Here is a 20015-nt window from a genome sequence, read left to right as displayed (position 1 = left end):
TTAAAAAACTCGAGGTATACTATCTCAAGTCAGTAGATAAGAAAGTAAGAAAGTCATAGGAAAAAATTGTTCGAAGAATGCGTGCACGCGAGAGTCGAAGCCTTTTTCCCGTGATTGCGATCTTCTCTTCTCTTTCGTCGTGTAAAGCACCAAAGCATGCACATATAATTTGTCTTGAACATTCGGTAGCGACGAGGTGTTCGTCCGTTAACACGGAGATCTTCTCCGATAATCGAAACGACCTCGACAAAGTGTACGAATCCAGTCTAAATAAAGATCATCGTAGACGAATTCCGTCCTAATTTTTGACCTGGTCGTTTTCTCATTTCTCGGCCTATTTAGATGGCCGATAGGGCGCGATCGAAGGATAAGCGGATAGAGAACGCGCGCGACCCTCGAAAAATTGTCCCGCATGAAATTGAAACGAAAGTTTCACACGCGGTGGAAACTAATTGTACTTTCCTATCGGCTTTTCTATTTCGCCCTTTCCTGTCTAAGTTTCACACGCAAACTGTTGCGTTTATCTTTTGTTTTTCGTGTTCTTGCTATCGACGTGTCAAAAGCGGAAAAACACACGGACGACAGTTACATCGATCACTCGAAAGGTTCTTCGTAACGGTTACGATTCGTTGGCCTTTCATCGTACACGAACGAGATACCTGTATTATATGTGTATTATAGCACTGTGTGTTCGAGATTGATTGGATCAAGCGGCAGCTTAATACGAACATCGTAGTTTCCATGTAGACGCAAAGTCGATAGGGTGCCAAGAAAGAATAGACGTTTCTCTTTACGACCTTTCGAAAGCAATAAAAAATTCCATTTTCATGCGAGTCGCGACTTTGTCGAGTTTCATCGATTTCGTATTGACCGTATTACGATTGATACGACGACGCACTCTATCGTAATGGACATCTAAATACCGTTCTGCCAATCGTTCGATGCAAATGGACGATCACGTTGTCCCCGTTGTATTTTCAAGCTTCTGCTTCTCTCGCGGGGCATAGTCGGAACGAACTTAGTTAATAAAACAAAGAACGACGCGTTAGTAGAGGCAACCGACGAACAAAAGTGCAAAGAAATCCGGGCAGGTAGAGGAGGCGTTGATATTTCATGCATTTTTAAACGAAACTTCGACAAACAGAAGTTTTAATGCAAAGAAAACGGCGGCTGTTTTTATTCCTGGTATATTGTTGAAATCACGGTTAAAAGGTTGCTCGTGCTTCCGTGCACCCGTTACATGGGAAATTATACTCGCCCGTAGAGCCACGAATCTATACAACCACATTGGCAATTGTAAGGCTGCCCAGACATTCTAATCAACTCTTTGATACCTGATAGTTTCAGATATTGTCGCTACAAAATTCTAATTCTCTATTCTAGTTCTGTCTTTTCGCTGCGTCGTCGTCCACAGTCGAATACGATCCCAACTTTCCAGTTGGACCGATCAAACGTGCGTTTCTTGCTCGAAGAAAACGAAGGTAAAAAATTCGCAGATTCTTCGAATTAGCGTAATTAATCAGCGGACGTGCACGTACGATAATCTACACGTACGTAAAATTATTTAAAAAGAAGCTTGGACGTTAGAAGGTGCACGCGTAATTCTGAAAATTGCGCGTTGGTCTCCAAGCGGATTACTATGAGAGTAGGATGCGTCCTTCGTTCTAGGATAACCTTATGTCGGTAGCGTGCTAATTTAGCTGGTTGGTCGTTTCGAATACCAGCAGCATTCGTCGAAAGGTTTTCGAAGGGTAGGACGTTGGATAACTTAGTCTTTGAATCGCTTTGAATCGCTTTGAATCGCGTGCAATGGGACTCGCGCGTTGCGTAAATTGTTTGCTACCGGTATGATATCGGTTCATTCGGCATTGGTAATTAGGGACAATCCGGCTTATCTCTAGGCAATTCGATCGAGAATTAATCTTCCATCCGTAGAGAAACCAGAGGCTTTGATACCGTAATTTCCATCTATTCGTCGTATCGCTCTTTAAATCGATATCGAAAGGACTGGAAAATGCGTGTAACAACCGGCAGAGATACATTTAAAGAAATAACGCGTAAAACTTGCATTCGTCCAAAGGACAACGTGTTTGATTCTGTAACGACGAGGTATATGCAAAGAGAAAGGCAAAAAGGAAGTAAAGGATGGCGAGGAGGTAAATTTCGAAGGGAGCTCGCTGGTTGTAGAGAAACCAGGTGGCAGGGCTGAGCGGTACAGGTCCTATGTCGAAGGGTGGCATAGGTTGAAAACCTAGGCGAAGGAGAGAGACCGAGGGCTGTGTAGGAGGATAAGAGAAAGAGAGGGAGGCAGAGAGAGCAGGGATGGTTATATATAGCAGCGCGCCCCGGGCATCGATCGACGGAGCCTGGGAGTCCAGATTCGACACTGTTCGCTCGTACAGCCCCTGAATCCGAGTTTGCGATCCACGCGTCCTTCCGGTTTCGCCTGGCGCCACTCGTTTACGCGTTTCGTTCTTTTTCGTTCGGCCGAAAAGCCCAATCCTCCCAATGATCCATCATTCTCTTTTCAATTTCTCCCCGGGGATCCAAGTTTTCCGTCGCTGTCGCTACATGCATGTTAAAACTTCTATCATCCATATAAATCTTGCATAGTTTCGTGATTCTATAAGGCGATGTTCCTCTAAGAATAAAGTTGGCGATAGATTTATTGGGAACAGGAATCGTTTCACCGTGAGCTGTCAACGACAATGTGGCTATTTTAAAGCAGTCGAGACACGACCGCATAGTTGTTAGACGGAACAGGGTCTCGAAATTTTTCGATCGTACGACGTTATAGAAAAGAGATCACAATGGAAGGATAGGAATCCGTGGAGCGGAGAAAAGCGCAGCGACACGGTATGCCCGAGGCAATTGGGTTCTCTCCTGTCCGGATCGCGGGAGCCTGCGACTTGTTGCATTCCCTGGGAACCACGACCGGACTGTACGCGATGTTCGCCCGCCCAGCCGCTGCTTCACCTGGATATATTGATTTTTGTATCGATTTAGTCGTTACCGTTTACCCCGCGTAGTTTTGTGTTTGTCGCGACGCGATACGTAGCTCGCGATATCAATTGACTATGCGCGCGAATATATTCAACCGTTTCACGGTAATCGGTCACGTATCGACGATACGCGCGTTCGAAGGGCTGAATATTTCGAGAGAAAAGTCGACGGTTGACGAGCGTTTTAGTTTGCCTTCCGGGCAACAACTCGATGCCGAAAATAGCTGTTCGAGCTGCAGATTCCTTTCTCGCGAAAATTTCCGGGACTAGTTAAAGCAAACGAGCACACCCTCGCGACAACGTTCTTTAGCTTTGCACGTCTTGCGGTACAAAGTCTATGCTTCGTCTTAAACGCGTTATAAAGAGTTTTCGCTCGTTTAATCCCCGTGCTTTTTCACGGATATTGACGCGAAAGCCGAACGACCGCTGATAGAAGACTACCGACCGTTCTTTCGACATCGTCTTCTGGCATACGGAAACCCCGTTGTGTATTTTCCTTTTCCTCCTTTTGCCCGCGCTTTGCTTCACGGAAGAAGTTCTTTCCGCTTTTATCTATAAATTAGTTCCTTATTGAACCTTGTTGACCGAACTCCTTTGACGAATGCGATTCGCAATTTCCTCTTTCTCTCTCTCTCTCTCCCTCTCTCTCTCTCTCCTTCTCCAATCTCTCCGCCCTCTCCATCGTTCTCTTCTTCTCTCCCCCTTTCCTTTTCTCTCTCTCGTGGAATTATATTCTATGTGTTTCACGAATACGTCGCGAACAGTGTAACATACGCAGGTAGCCTGCTATCGTTTCGCGTCACGCGACCGAAATTTTCGCTTTAACTCGTCGATCGTATTGTCGAGTGTAATTTCTGGTAAAAGGACACCGTTAGTTTTATCGAGTTAACGCGAAGCCTAAAGCCAACATTCGCTAGTATAATTAAGAAAAATCAATACCTACCTGCTGGGCTCGTTTCGCCCGGGATCAGTAGGGATTCCATATCCAGGTCTGAATTTCATATCCGGTACAGATTTTTTTTTCACTATTGTTCGTTTAATTAATTTAATCGTATCACTGGATTCCAGTTCTCTCTGTCGATTCCCTCGCAGAGCTGGAACATCGTTCGGCTCCGTACAGGTCAGTGTGATTTACCCCGTGTGTGATTCGCGTAATTGTATCATAGTAATTTAGCAGATGTATGCCTTTCACCGTTCTATTTCGTGGCGAAGCTTTTCCTGTCAAAGGTTTCATTACTGGAAGCGTTCCATGCGCAAACATCGCCTTCGTTCGACTCCATTAGGTTCGGCGAATTTAACGTCCCTCCACAAAGCCACTATGCAGTTTCCATCGTATGTCCAAAGGGAGCCTTGCCATTTTAAGCCACGAAGTAGCCGCAGCTCCCTCTCTGCGTGCTACGCGATATGCTCTAAGCTTTTCTCTGCTAACCTTTGTCTTCCCTCTTCTAGTCCTCCGTTTTCTCGAATCGTTCACCGAAAGTACGCGTCTCTCCACGGTGTCCACCCGTTTTCGATCCTTTTTCTCGATCTTCCATCGTTTCTTCGTTATAGTAAAAATCGATATTAACATAATCCGCGAAAGTGAAGCAGCCTCTAGGTTACGAAACATTCCGTATGACCGAGTTAAACGGTTATATCCGACGTAACCGGATATTCCGCTATAGCATCGTTTTGCACCCCGGAACTCGTTAGCACGGTTGAGAAGTTTCGCTCGCGGTGATGAGATCGATAATTCGACTTTATATACCGGCGTCGTATTTTAGCAGATTTTTATTCGCCAACTATTTCACGGAGCGGAGACACGGTACTAATTAAATTTATTTCGACTTGAAAACAGTTTTCGTTCTCTCGTTTCGCCTGTACGCGTACTCACCGCAACGTCTTTTTAACCTTTAACCCGCACGCGGATTCGAAACGCGCTCGCTGTCCTTCCACAAATAGTGGCAACGAATTGGAACAGTTATATCCAGCTCTATTCCTTAACGTATGTATTTGTCAGTGTATTTTCGACCAATCGCGGGGAGACGCAATCGCGAGAAAACACGTCAATGGGAGTCGTAAATTCCCGTTACGATTATAAGAATCGACACCACGAGTTTGAGAGGGTATAACACTGCGATTAACAGGGCTGTAAAATTTATATTTTTAACACTTAAGTTACACCGTTGTTTATGATATATATCGTCGACGATGATTTAGCGTATAGAGATGCGATACACTGGCACGATATTCGTTGTTGATCGAGCAAGGCTCTTTGAGTTTTTTGTTATAGTCGACGTAGCAATAAGGGAGACTAACCCGGTACTGACATGTTAAATATTCTAACGTCGAAGAACAAGTAAATTACAGCGCCGATGCTGTGTCGGAGGAAAGCTAGCGATGGGTGTGTCCAGCGCACGAGACCATCGGATTTGTTCATGACATTTTTGGTCAGGAAAGCGAGGGCAGTATACATCGCTTCTGATTGGATAAACGAAGGTTGGTGGACTAGGAAGGGTCTTAGTCGTCCTCGATAGAAAGTTGCTAGTGGAAAGCATCGTACGCGAGAAAAACTAACTTTCCCGTGTCAAGCCGTAGTAGACGACAATCTTTGGAAAATGATTTAGAAAAAAAGATATTTGTCCGGTCTGAAGGACCTTGGCTAGCGAATTCCTCAGATTTACTATGGGTCCTTAAGACTATTGAGTGTACGCAGTAAGGATTAGCGGACATCTGGTTCCCATGTTGCCCGCGGTGTGTGGCCTGGTCTAGGTAGAGTGTCGCCCGACGTAACAGTCGGTTTATCCGGACAATACGGATTCGATCCAGATCTGATCGAGTAGAAGATATAATTGAAATATAATACCAAGAATTACCGCGTCGAAGTAAGCGAAGCGTACCAGGCACTATTTTTATCTTCCTTTAGACCGGATCGTTTTATATTCAGGCAAGCGTATCGGAACTCTAAGGATCGTTATCAACCTTTCAGTCTCAGCGTGCAGGGAATTCTAGAAGCGCGCAAGTCGAGTCAGTTCGGAAGATGCGAATCGCTTGGAATAGTAAAATTACTTCGTGGAATTTCGAGCTCTTCGTCGAGAAAAAGTCAACGAATAACGTATTCGATAATTGGGATTTCGTTCGGCATGGGGCCGATGGTCGAACCGATGGTTATGTAACGTCAATTCGCATCAGAGACCAGACCATGTCTGCACATCCTTGGCGCGTACCCTCGATAGTCTCAAGTACCCACCAGGGGTCTTGGAATTTTCGTAGTTACGGTCCTTCGAACCAAGCGAGTATCTCTTGTCTTAGATTTCCTTCTACGTTTATTGTCTACCACGTGTTAGCCTAGAAAGTTGCTTTTCTTCGCACGTGGTATGTTCCGTTAGCAACTTTCTCACGAGGGCGCCTAACGAGGGCGGCTAAAACCCTTCCTGGTCCACCAACCGTCTTACTATCCAATCGGAGACGGTGTCTACTACTCTCGCTTCCTTAATCAAAATTGTCATCAACAAATCCGATAGTCTCGTGTCCTTAGACACACCCACCCCTAGCCTTCCTCAGACATCCATCAGTATCCTTAGAATAGTCAACGTATCTTTACCGGTCTCTACCCTTGTAACAGTCGCGTACTTAACGTATCAATGTATCTAAGTCTTACATAACGTGGTTGGAGTGAATTGTGATTTATGTTAATTCAGTGTGTATTACGTTGTGATCGCTGAATTCGTAATAAAGTTTAATTAAAACAAAAGTAATAGTTGTGTTACGACTCAGCTATTTTATTTCATCAACCAACCCTTAAGTTTACGTGACAGTTACGTAGTCTCGTTATTCCGAGACAGGAAAGACGAGATATAATGATTTTTGATGGAGGAACTCTCGGGTCAGTTTATTTTCGTTCGAAGAAAATTGAACGTGTCGTTCGTTTCTAGAGATACGCGAATGGAAACTCGATCGGAGGGCTTTATACCTTTCCTCTTTACAAAAAGACACGAACTTTGTGAAAACGATATCGAGTGGACGTTCTCGTTCGCCCTCACGAGACAAATCGTACGATATTTGCTTCTTATCGAGCGTCTCGTTCGTTCGTTCGCCGAAGACTGGTTCGTTACTTTGGCGATGACGCTTAAAATGCCCGCCAAACGATCTAATTTAATATATCGTTCGCCGATCGAGTCGATGATCAGGTTTTCCGTATCTTCTTCCCTTTTTTTTTCGTTTGAAATTCAACGTATCGTTTAGGGTTAGCCGGAGAACGTCGATCGAAGGTGAACCGAGGGTACGAGGGTGTAAGGTGATAAATTGATATTCTTCCGTTGTAGTCAGAGCGACGCGTTCAAGTAGCCCGATTGGTACGAAGAGGAGCAGGAACAGCGAAGCTTGTTTTCGAGGATATTTACGTGCAAGAGCGAGTGGATAATTACTATCGATTACTCGCGGGCTCGTTTGCGCCCGTTGGTCTGCAACGAGCTAGAATCGCCGGCTCCACCTGTTGCTAGGCTTAGTTCTGTCTCCTCGTTTTAACCCGAATCGTATCGAGCTTCCGCGACGTATTTAAATGTACGATCGAAGGAATCGTCGTTAATTATCGCGAGCGCGATATACGCGTTAAATTACAGGATAAATTACAGGAATACGAAATACGTTTCATCGTTTTCTAGTTGGACGAGATTTATTTCTTTGGGCATTAACGTTGCGCGTTGTGATTCTCCGATAACGCGGTAACCACGTTACGAGCGAAAATTGTCCGTTACCTACGCAACAGGCTTTCCATGCAAATTTGCCACGTGTATCGGCGTGTGCAGCGATCGTTAAACGAAGGTCCTTTGCTCCGGTCGCGCGAACCCATTTCCTAGAGGCCGCGTCGAAATTCATTTTCGTTCTCGTCGCCAGATCTGTTAAATATCGTTAACGCGACGGAATTTAAGGTCTACCGCAATTTGCAAAGTTACTCGATAATCCGCTTAAAGAAAGAAAATTAACTTCAACGGCGGACACTCTGCCTCGTTTAATTAAAGGACTACTCGAACGACGAAAGGCGAGTTTCTTCGTACAGTGTCCAATAAAGATGGATTCTTACGTCTGGAGAACGTCGGGATCGCGTCACTTTTGCTAAATGATCCTCCTTTTAGGCGAGGGACTCCATTAATTCGGTTTTATCGGATGACGAATCTCCCGTGATAAAACGAAACGCGCATCGACGGTAACACGGACAATGAAAAGGGATGGTTTTTCGCGATTACCTGTACTCCAGGAAATTGTAGGGAAGGTGGCTTTCTTTGGATAAGATAACTTCTTAGAAGAAATCTTGACTGAATTTCGCCGAGACACTCGATACGTTTAAATTAAAAAGTTCGATCGTGCTTTTTCAGTCTTTAGCCAAGTTGAAGTTCGCGAGATTTTCCAACACGCTACTTTAATAACGCGTTGATTTAATTGAATTTCAATGTGCGATTCACGCGAACTCTGTCGATCGGCCAATTAAATGCAGTGGAATCAACGAACGATTAGTCACGCGAATTACGAAAGAAAAGCAACGAAATCACGAACTATTTCTGCATATAGGGCAGTCAGGTTGATGGACAATTTTCCTGTAAATAACGGTAACGATCGTATTTGCTATTGGTCGCACGTTTGCGTGTTAAACGCGAACTCGTTGCACCTTTCGAGGTTGCGCGAATGATTCACGGCTCTTTGTAATCATTGTTGTAAAGATGTCAAACGTAGCCTACTTTGAATCTTTCCTTCGAACGCGCTAAATCTACCTATAAATTGCATGGAAATACCTTCTATCGGTTTAGCTCTCTACGAGCATAACACGTAATTAAAAAGTTCTTCGTCTAGGTCTCGTTTCAACGTACTTTGCGCTTAATTAAAATTTCTGTCATCGATCGACTTGATTTCGCGTAGCGCGAAACTTTATCGTCGAATAAATCGTCGATGATCGTGATTTCGAGTAAGAGGTCTACCGCAGCTACTAATTACCAGTAGCGGACACGAGACTCGCGTATCACGCCGTTTCTAATCGATGATCTTGCTTCCACTCGTTTATTAACAGTTTGCTCGGATCCTGATCTTCCGATCGCATGTACAACGGCAAAAGTAACGGTGAAACTTTATATATAGAGAGTCTTGAATGGAAGTACGATGTTTAATATCTCTCGGAGCCAAGTTATAAAATTTTAATAGAAAGTATCGATTCGACAAAAAAAAAAAAAAAAAAAGGAAGAAACCAGCAATCTAGCGGGGAATTGGCAGGACCTCGAAATCCATTTAATCTTGCGTAATCTTTTGCTCCATTTTTGTAATCCCGACTAGGATATTCTTCGAGTAATTTCAACCTAAGTCTTGGAAAATGATCAATTACCTTGGCGATATTATTCCCGACGTAATGGGTACAGCGATATCTTGATAGGAGATATACACTTTTATTTTTATTAAGAGAATCGTTCCTCCATTGTCTGTTTGGATACAACGACCACTCTTTCTCTTCGTATCGGTTATTCGACTTTTCGATACTGGTATCGAACACAATTTTTTGTATATGAAACGAAACGCATCCCTTCGTTATTCTCTACATATAGACCGACGATAAGGAATCGTTTAGATAAGAAAAATCGATACGCGGAGTCGTTAAATATACCTCACGTCGGGTCTGACTTGTACTTTGCTCGTACTACTTGCCGATCCGTATTGGATTTACCTATTCTCCTGGAAGCCTGAGAGACCAAACAACGAAACGAAATTTTCCAAATGAAATTTTCCCAATAAAATTTCACTGTCAGAGATATACGAAATTTGCTGTTATTGCGAATGAATTCTTTTTTTTTTTCTCGAAGAATCCGTGACAAGCGGCCGTGTCTTACATTTTTAGTAAATTACTTGGAAATGCTGGTCACGTTCCTCCATCACAGTTCATGACAAAACGTTTCGGCTGCAAGTATTTCTCACGGTGCGGCGATAAATCGCTGTAAGCGTCTGTGAATGAATAAAAATTAAGGGTAATTTCGACTCGCTTCGTGTTAGCGTCTTGTATCGTTGCCGTGATTCCATTCAATTTGCCTAGAACGCTTTATTCTTTATCTTTATATTCTTTACATCTTTATTTATCTTCGATCGATCTTTACCGGTCTTTTTCGTTCTTCGTCGAAAGCAATTAAGCTACGGAAAGTTCTGGTATACTTTATCTCGCGTTCCATTCTTCCCCCGAAGGATTATTCGAATTACCTACATCGTTGATAAGATCGCGTAATTTACTTCTGTGTTTCTGACTTTTCGAACATGAAAGAGTCACGATTGTCACAACTCCAGTTCCCTTTCTTTCCTTGTTTTTCTCTTTTTTCTCTTTTTCAATAAACCTCCCCCAACTTTGAGAATAATAATGGCGGGAAGAATATCTTTCGTCGACTTTCGTTTCGTGAAAAGTGACACGAACGAACTTCCGTCTAAGTTTTGTCGCTCTTCGTACGCGAGCAGAAGAGAACAGGAAGAAAAGTTGGCGTCTTCGTTTTCAATAAACCAGGCGAAAGATACGAGAATCGTTTTCCATATCGCGAGAAATCTTCCGTCGCGCAAGCGAATGTTCATGTAAATTTATATTTTGAAACGCGGCTGCTAAATAAACGTTAAAAGAAAGAAGGTGTTGGGTAAAATATAAAGCGAAGGGAAGTTAAAGGAGGTAGGGACAAAAATAATTCTGTTATTCCGTTTTTATTCTCGTTATATTTTCGTTTCTCCGTCCCCATAGTTTCGACGATGTAGATTCAAGTTCGTGAAAGAGTTGGAAGACGCTCGGGCTTTCCGACACGAACGAATTTTAACGAGTAGTAACTTCTGTTAATTAAAGGAACCGCTGAAACGAGTATAGATGTCCCGTTTCATCGCTTCCTTATCGTTTTCTCTTTCGAAGAACTTGACTAAAATATTCCGACGAATCGATAGCACGAGGTGGATGAACGATAATAAACTTTAATTTGATTTTGATGAGTGCACGGAGTATCGACCCTTTCGCTTTAAGCTACATTTTAATTGTACGCTGCGCCACACGCATTCGCGCCTATCTATTCAGCTCCGTAATTTATCAAGCTACATGCAGGCAACGTTTTTAATCGCATTTCCCAACTCATTTTGCAAAGTCGCGTCAAACGCAATTATGCCTCGTACCTCGTTACGAAACCATCATTGCCAAAATTATAATAACTAGGATGACGTTCATAAGCTAACTTTATAATTAGTCAAATTTGCGTGTCGTGCCGGCTTTACTTTTTAAGTGTTGCAAGCTTGCTGCGTCAAGCCGAAGTCGATACTCATCCGAGAATTTGTTCCGCGCCAAACGATATTACGCGTTAAATTTTCACCCTTCGATGTTTCGCTCTATTCCATTCTTTACCGTTCTGACGTACAAAATATAGTTTGCGCAGTTGTTGCTCGATCCAATAAAACTATTTCAACGTAAACGTGTTAATGCGATCTCGTGAAAGTAGTTTATCGAGAATCGATCAATTTTTAAACAAACCAATCTTTGGTGGAACGTTACGCAACCAGTAGCGCACCATCGCGATTGTTGAATCAATTTTTTAAACCTATAATTCTCCAAAAACCATCCTCCTGCAGCGATTTCGCGTCGTCCTGATGTTAAATGGAAGAGCCTCAACGACACGATACATAGCGTTTGTATAACATATGTTTTCCAACATGATTGGAACATCGTATCGTCGATACTCTGTCAAAGGATGTTTCCTTACATACGTATACGAGTATCGTCAAGAAAAGCAAGCCAACCATTACTATACAATTACAAGAAAGCAATTACTATAATGAACCGCGGAGATGAAATGGAATAACGACCCCATCGCGCATTGGGTGGTCGAGTATAGTCTTTAATCATACTCGGATTCTTGGTGCCGCTCGTTCGCGAGCATCGGAGGTGCTTGTTATTTTGACCCAGACACTATCGATCGGGCGATATTTGACTGGCTGATTGCGGCAGAGGTAAAGAGAGAGGGAGACGAGCGTTGTCGCGAACGCACAACCACCACGCATCGTTTCCCATCGACGGTGATATGGATGCAGCGAAGCAACAGGATGCCGATACATCTGTCTCGTTTTCCGACTGCTTGAAAATTTGTGTATCGGCTAAACCGACAATTTTCGAAGTCTGTCCGCGTCCAGTCTTGTTGTCGGACCTTGTCGTACGCCTTCGTCCCATTGGATCCCGGTCTCGGTAACGTAATAAAAAATCCGATAAACTGCATGTGGCGATCCGCTTGTGTCGGTCGGCTCGTTTCCTTCCGCTTTTACGCTCGACATTTTTCTCTCAGCTACCGTGTCGCCCGGAAATTTCGTGCTCGAAGTAGCACCGATCGGTCGAGCATAGACGCTGTTTGGAAAATTTTCTTAATTATTCTGCCGATCATACCCTGCCATGTTATCCTTAATTTTCGACAAGAAGCTAGACTTTCCGCATATTTGAATATTAAATCTCGAGCTTTGTGCGTACTTCTTCCGGCAGATATTTATTTTCCTGAATACGATATACGAAACGAGTAGTAGTTGGAATTCTAGTTACTTTGCAACGGATCTTTCATTTCTGCGAGATATTTAAGATCGGACTAGTACCGAGTTTCACAACTCTGCAAGCTTTCTCTCCTGTGAAAAGCGTTTTCATCGAAACACCTTGTACCGGGTATTTTTGTTGCGCGTTTCACAGCAGGAGATAAGCTAATTTTCCACCATGCTTCGCATAGCTAATTCCACGACACTGCGAGTTCCGAACAACCTTCGATATCGACGAACATCGGCAGACGTTCGATATTTTTGATCGATCGATCGTAAATCCAGCCAAAGATCGTTTTTCCTGTCTCGTTGTAATCGTAAATTCGTAGAGCGAAACTGTAGAATCGCAAGGTCCGGATCGTTCGTTTATCCAATTATATCGTAAACGAACTGGTTCGATCGTGATTGTTTCTCGATTTCTCAGAGCAGCAGTTTTCAATTGGATCTCGTTTGCCAATTTAATTATTTTACACGATGCAGAGGATCGATCACGGTGAAAAACGTGTCGACCGTTAATATTTAAACGCTGTGGTCCTGTGAACAAGGATCGATCGCGCAGCGAATCTCGCGTAAACACAGTGTGCAGATTTTTTCGAAATGCCAGGCCACCGTGGAAATTTCGCGTCGATTCCCTTTCGCGAAGCAATTTGAGAGACGTAACTCGGCGCGCTGTGCAGTTTGCCTCGAAGGGCCACGTTTTATTCAGCTTGAAATCAAGAAGAATACAGCCGTGTAATTTAACTCGCCGCTTATGGAGCATTAAATTCGTTAGGCACCGTTGCCCCGGCAACGCGATTAATTTCGCATCTAACGGGTTTTGCAAACAGGACGATTAAACACGCCCGGAACTCGCTTTGTCGAGGGGTTTTCTAATTTATGAAATTTCCACGATACCGTGATTCCTTCTCGAACCACGCGTGCCGAAGTTCCAGCGCTTTGGTTATTCGACCAGTCGCTTGTCTGACTGTACCGTGGAACACCGATGCGATTCGATAACGAGAAACCGTTTACGATTTGTTGGTATACAACGATATCGATCGATCGATCGAACGGATTCTTCCCTTCGTTGCCCGGCGATATTCCCATTAGCGTGCGTTCGTTAGATGTACCACGGTGGCTGGCGCGTGCTTGCTCTTCCGAGAATTCGGCGGAAGAAGCGTAAGGATATGAATGACACATTGGGCACGTCGGTGTCGCGCTTTGACGGCGTGGCGCTTTGTATCGCGAAGCTGCTGGAAGGTTCCGTGGCACGTGTCGCCACACAGCATCTACACAGGTCACACTCGTTACCGTTACAGAGAGTGGGGTGCGAAATCTCTTCAGGGGCCATGGGTCGCTAAGTCAAGTCAGTCTGGGAATAACTAGCCAACTGTCAACGTTCCACTGTAATTTTTGTTTAATAAATATCACCTAATATTATTTCAACACAAACATCGTGTCTTCCACAGATTATTAATCTTAATTTCGAGATTAAATTCTAACACGATCGACTAAGAATTATCAATTTTTCCGATCGTGTGCTGAATCGAAGATTGCGAAATTTTTAGTTCGAAGGAGAAGGGAGGAATTTAGAAGGAGTCAAATGCGGGAGAATAATATTATAGTTCGTTATTGCGTTAGGAACGATCGATTGGAGCGTTCGCTGCCGTAAATCCCGTCACCGATATAATACCTCGTTTGTAATCATCGCCTAGCTTTATTCGTCAGTTTTCGCGATCTCAAAGCAACGACGACAGCGTATATAAAATAACAGACTGATATTTGACGATTAACTATTCTTTTCGATAACTTCGGCAACTAACTTTGAGACGTTCAAACGTTTTGGACAGGTTTTGAGAAGCGAAGAAGAGCAGGGAATTTCACGAAACTGCGCGACAACGTGGCCATGCAAATGCGTTTAATCGCGCTCTAACGGTGGTTGGCGGTCTAACGCGACTCTCGGTCGATTATTCGCGATGGTCTGGTAACGAAAGGTATAGGAAATGGCAGGGAACGAAACCCTCGCCTCGGCGTGAAAGCGGAGCGTCTCGACCTCTCCACGCTTATCGTTGGAAAGCGTGTGGATGTTACGCGGCCATAATACCTCTTACCACCTATGCTATTTCCAATCGCCTTTGCTCGTGTCAATAATATCTCGGGAACGAAGGTTCCGGCCGCCGCGTAATGGAATTGTTCAGCGTTCCTGCCACTTTTCGTTTCACTCGCTGGATACGTGGCATCAACGTACTCGAGCAACCTGCCACGTTACACGCCCGTTATGGAAATTCGTTTACTTTCGACGCGATTACTAGTCGGTTTCACCCCTCGATCGCAGACTGTTGTACACAAGGTAATTCATAAACGCGTGTCTTGTCCCTGGCGTAATACCAACGATATTACGTTGCTAGATATTTCCAACATTATACAAATACGATGGAACGTCGGTCTTTCGTACACCTACCCTACACGCGTTACTATATTAATAAATTATGTATTCCAAATATACACGTTCGATCTATTACCCTAATAAAGTATAATTCATTTCGCCAGGAAATAAAGTATCGACGTCCATGATTATTTCTTGTTTTATCGATCTTTGCGTGGTAAAATTCGAATATCTTAGTATCAATCGTAGCTACTATTTTCTTCCACGTATATAGAATAACGTTAAACGACGTTGTACGACTAACGCTCTACATGTTCTGCCCGTACAAAGGATAGTTTTTCTTTATGATTTTATAAAACATGAATCGGTAACTTGGCAATTTTGTATCGTGCGTTTTAAGGATTAATTATTCCGACTGGAATGGAAGAAAATCGTCGAACAGGTAACGATACAGCGAAAGAGAAACTTCGATCGTCCTTAAAACGCGAACCGATTTTAAGATCGAAGCAAATTAGAAGCGAAAAGAGAAAAGAGCGTTTTATCGTGATCAGAGTTGGCCGCCTAGCAGCGAGCTAGCGGTGATTGCTTTATTATTTACGCCGTCCTGGAAATGAGAGTAGCTTTTCTTATCGTAAAAAGTTTACAAAAGTTGGTATGGCGTTGTAATTTCTTTACGCTTCGGAGACCATCTAAGGATATTGTGCTTTTACGACACTTTTTACAGCGTTGTCCCCTATGTTGTAATAGTTGGATCGTGTGACGCGAATGCAAATTACCACAATCTCGACGAATGCGAACAATATTACGGTTAAAAAGCGCGATACGGTGATCGATAGCTCTTCGCTTTTATCGCCGTTCGTTAGGCTACCGATAGTGGAACATGTCGATTGATATGGACAGCAAGTGCGATAAGCTAATAGCGAAGCTTTGGTTCGGATAAAACGAAAGGTCGAACCGGTAAAGTACGAAGAGATAATTGATATTTACCGATTTCTTGCGTTAATCGAACGAGCGAGAAAGGCGGTGAAAGTTTATTGAAAGCGAGGCGATAAAGGGTGGCCGGGGACAAAATGAAGTTACTCCGAGATTCCACGACTTGACAAGATTCGAGCTGGCCATCGTTGCGAAGCTTTGATGCACGTAAACTCGATTAAGTGGTAGTTTAACTCGAGAGGAAACGTCTCGATATCGAAGAATTCCGTCGTCTATCGGGATCTGGAAATAATTTCGGAATAGAAGGAATCGGGAAATTTGGGTCGTCACGGATTTTCATTGCTTTCATTTGCAATTAGCCTTTGACACGGAGGAGTTAGCCGACCGTTTGCTATTCGTTAGAGTGCCTTGAATTTTCCACGAGGAACGAGAAGAGGAGCGAAAACGTGGAAAACGAAGGACAATAGAGAAGCGCGACGGTTCTATTTACCGGGTACGGTCGGCTCTATAAAAGGTACATCGATGCGAAATCGATCGGTAGGCTGAATGCCACGCAGGATCCGTTTGTTCGGCTGCTTCTCTGAAAAGTGGATTCTCCTCGTGTTTCTTCCAGGATTTCATATATTTTTTTCCCCTCTGATATCGCGCGTTAGCTTTGAAAGCTCGACCGCGTCAGTCAATTTAATAGCAGAATAGTGGCGCACTGCGCTCCTACCGACTGACCGTTCGATTCGATCGTTCGTTCGGCCCGTACCCGTAGAATCCGATCGGGAAATAGCTTTTCCGATTGAAGTCTGCATATACGATCCGACAATAGGCTGCCAATCTCTCGCTGGCTACCAGTCCGACTTCTATATGTCCCGCGGCACTCGTATATTCGCAAGAATCGGTGTCGATGATAAAATCCTCGGCTATTTGAACGTACTTGAAGTTGCTGCGAACAACTCGAGACCGCAATCGAACCGACCGCCCTCCATCAATTTCTGTTTCGCTGCCACACCGACGCGCTCCAGACGTATATACATTTTTAAACGGTGTCACGGCAGCTCGACGATCCTCCGACTCGGCGAAGAATCCGCTTCGTAACGAAGGATACGATCGATATATCCGATTGCCATTGGATCTAATCTGGATGGGAAATGGCTCTTCCGGTACTATGTACTTCGATAAATAGTTACGAGGAATAATCCTTCGCCAACCTTTTCTTCGACCATCGACCGCGGAAAATGAATTCGAGGAAACATCGTCAGCGACTTTTCCGTCGCGTAGAAGGCGCACGGATCGAACGAGAACGTCCGACGTCTTGGCAGAACGCGTATTTTTCCCGCAATTAAACGGAGAGACGGTTCTGCGATGCGATCGACTTGGCTCCTATAGCTTTCGATAGGACGATCTGGAGCGTACGTACGTAAGTACGAAGGATTTACAATGGAGGATGGCGACGCGATTCGTTGTTGCTCTCTTGCAAATTGCATGGAAGCGCGCCAAAGTGGTGCGAGCTGCGTCATGGCATTCCTTATCCGTACTAGTCAAACTTCATTAATCTTCCGTGCTTTATACTTCGAATGTAATACGAATTTCTTGATGGATCGACGCGACGCGACGACGCGGAACGCTCGCCTCGATTCTCCGTTATAGACCCTATTCGACTCTTCGTGATACGAACATTGCAGGACAAGTTTACGACGCGGAAAAATATAAAACAAGCGGAGGAAACGAGTCGTACGCGAAAAGTACTACGACGCTTTTACCTCGCGATTATTCCTCGAAAATCGCTCGACGTACCAATGTGCTCGGGTTCCCCGAATATCTTATGGTTTTATGTTCCCTTTCATAGGAAACTCTCATCCACTATCTCTGTTAGTTTTATGAAAACCATAAAAGTGGTCGCGACGAAACGCAATAAAAGCGTCAGCTTCCCTTTCAGCGGTCTAGCAAAAATTTCGAGCGAAAGAAACGCACGAGTGTGAATTACCGACCGGCAGCTAGGTGGTATCGCATGGGCGAAAAATCGATATTGTCGTTGTTCGTTTTCGAGTGTTCTTATGGCGGATGCTTTTATCGCTAAGCAACGAAATACTTCATTCGTTAAATTACGTTCGAAAAAAGAATTAATCTCAACGTATCGATCAACGAAATATCAACGATACAATATATAATACGAACATTTCCACTTTCACGTTAGAGTACATGTAACAGAGGAAAGAAATATCGTTTCGTTTTTCGAGCGTTTTGCTGCGTACGACCAACCGAGTACAAAGAAAATCAACATTCTCTAGAACCGACGCGTATCTCCAATTCGTAGAAGAGCCAAGTGGATTTTATCGAAATTAAAACTGTCCTCGTCTACGTTTCATTTTATCAAAAAAGCCTTTATGAAAGTCCACTTCACCGGAAATTGAGGGCTAAGTCGAAAGTACCCGGATATTTTTAACGCTGTGATTTCGTTTAGCATCGTCGTTTCCGCGAAAAAGTGTCGTCGTTCTTTCTCGCTCGTACTATTTATTTTATTATTATATTTTCCCATTTTTGTTCTATGCGTATCTGTATGAAACCCGACGACCGCGAATCCATTTCTATCTTCTCGTATGAATAATGACGGCAATGTTGTTCCAAATTGCGATCGTAAAAGGAACTCGATAGCGCTAAACTTTTAGATTATATATTGCAATCGACAGTGTATTATAATCGGAAGCGAGGAAATTAAAATGAAGGGAGAGAAAAGAGAAAAAGAAATCGATCGTGCCAAAGGAGACGCGACATCCCGGAAACTATCACGGCCGCTGACACTTAATTTCGTTCTGCGTGCGAAACTCTCGAATACCGATGTGTTGAACGCGTCCCATCCGCGCAGACAAGACCATCGCGAATCCATCGAGAAACCGGGAAGCTTCCCATTCTTCTACATCGATTCTCCGGCAATTCGTTTCTTGCGTCTACCCTCTGGAAATCTTTTCATCGTTGTTGACTCTTGTACTCGAGTATGGTTTTGCAGGGATTACAGTTTACTCTCCTTCCATTACTTGCACTGACAGACGCGTATCTCTCTTACGATTCCAAGCCATCCGCGATACGATCCAAGAGCCATCCTGCTAAGAAAAATAAAATTTACTCAAATATCAAAGCATATATCGCGCAAGGACTAGGTATAAAGCGATTTTCAAGTATCTTTGGGCGGTCTTCGTTATCTTCGATTGTTCGTTGGGTTAGGCTGTTTATCAATTTGCGTGAAAACGCAGCGTATCGCGCTCGTATCCTGGAGATATCGCTCGTTATATAATACGTCGTTAGTGGACACCTGGCGTGACGCGTCTCAAGAAACAGCTTTGCTTTACGCGTGTCCGTTCGAGATTCACCGACACGAACTTACGACGTTCGCCGCGGAATTACGCGCGTTCCTTGCAGCGATCGTTGCGTTTGTTTCTTTTCGGATGACGGGAATCCGAGCTGAATTACGCGAGCCAGGAGATGACCGTGTCGCGCGCGATAGAGACAGACTTTCGTAGAAACTTTCTGTCGCATGCAGAGATTAATGGTGTGCGTCGCGCTTTGTGTTCCACCGATCTATGGGTGGGTTCATTCCGTAGGTGTCGGATGCACCGACAGGATGGTAAACGAACGGATTCTACGAGATTCCAACCGGCAGATCTTCCTCTTGCCCGTTAATAGTCAACGAGGTCGACGATCGGGAGAGAAGGAAAATTAAATCCTATTAGCGAGAGAAATATAGAGCCGGCGTAGGGACAAAGCGAAGGAGAAGAAGAGAGAAAGGGTATGGAACGTGGACGAAGAAGAAGCAGGATAGCGGTGAAAATAACGGACCAATGACTAGATAATTCTAGCATGTTTCCGCGAATGCACCTATTGTGTCGTATCTCTTGCGCGAACTGTATTAGATCGTCGCGAGTATAATGAGATTTTTTGTTTTAAATAGAAAAATCGAAACACGTAGGAGGACTAACTATCTCCGGATGTAATACACCCTCTCCTTCGTTGGAACGGAAAATTATCATATTGGGAAAAAAGGTTGTCTCGTTTCTCCAGATGTATTACAATTTGTTTTGCGAGCAATTCTTCTTGCGAGACACATCGCGTCGCCTTATCTTCGTTCCAGCATTATTTGTCATCCTCGAAGCGGCTTCCATCCTCCAATTTAAAGAAAAAAAAAAAAAAAAAAA

General features: G+C 43.9%; 1 protein-coding gene across 1 annotated transcript in view; it reads left to right on the top strand.

The window, feature by feature from the left end:
- Positions 1-20015, top strand: part of LOC105680966 (voltage-dependent calcium channel type A subunit alpha-1-like) — a 28921-nt gene that overhangs the window by 3364 nt on the left and 5542 nt on the right. The window lies entirely within an intron of this gene.

This window comes from Bombus impatiens, unplaced genomic scaffold (assembly GCF_000188095.3).
Source record: "Bombus impatiens unplaced genomic scaffold, BIMP_2.2 scf_0478, whole genome shotgun sequence".
NCBI classification, from domain to species: domain Eukaryota; kingdom Metazoa; phylum Arthropoda; class Insecta; order Hymenoptera; family Apidae; genus Bombus; species Bombus impatiens.
The sequence above is the reverse complement of the archived record's forward strand: the minus strand, read 5'-3'. Positions and strand labels throughout refer to the sequence as shown.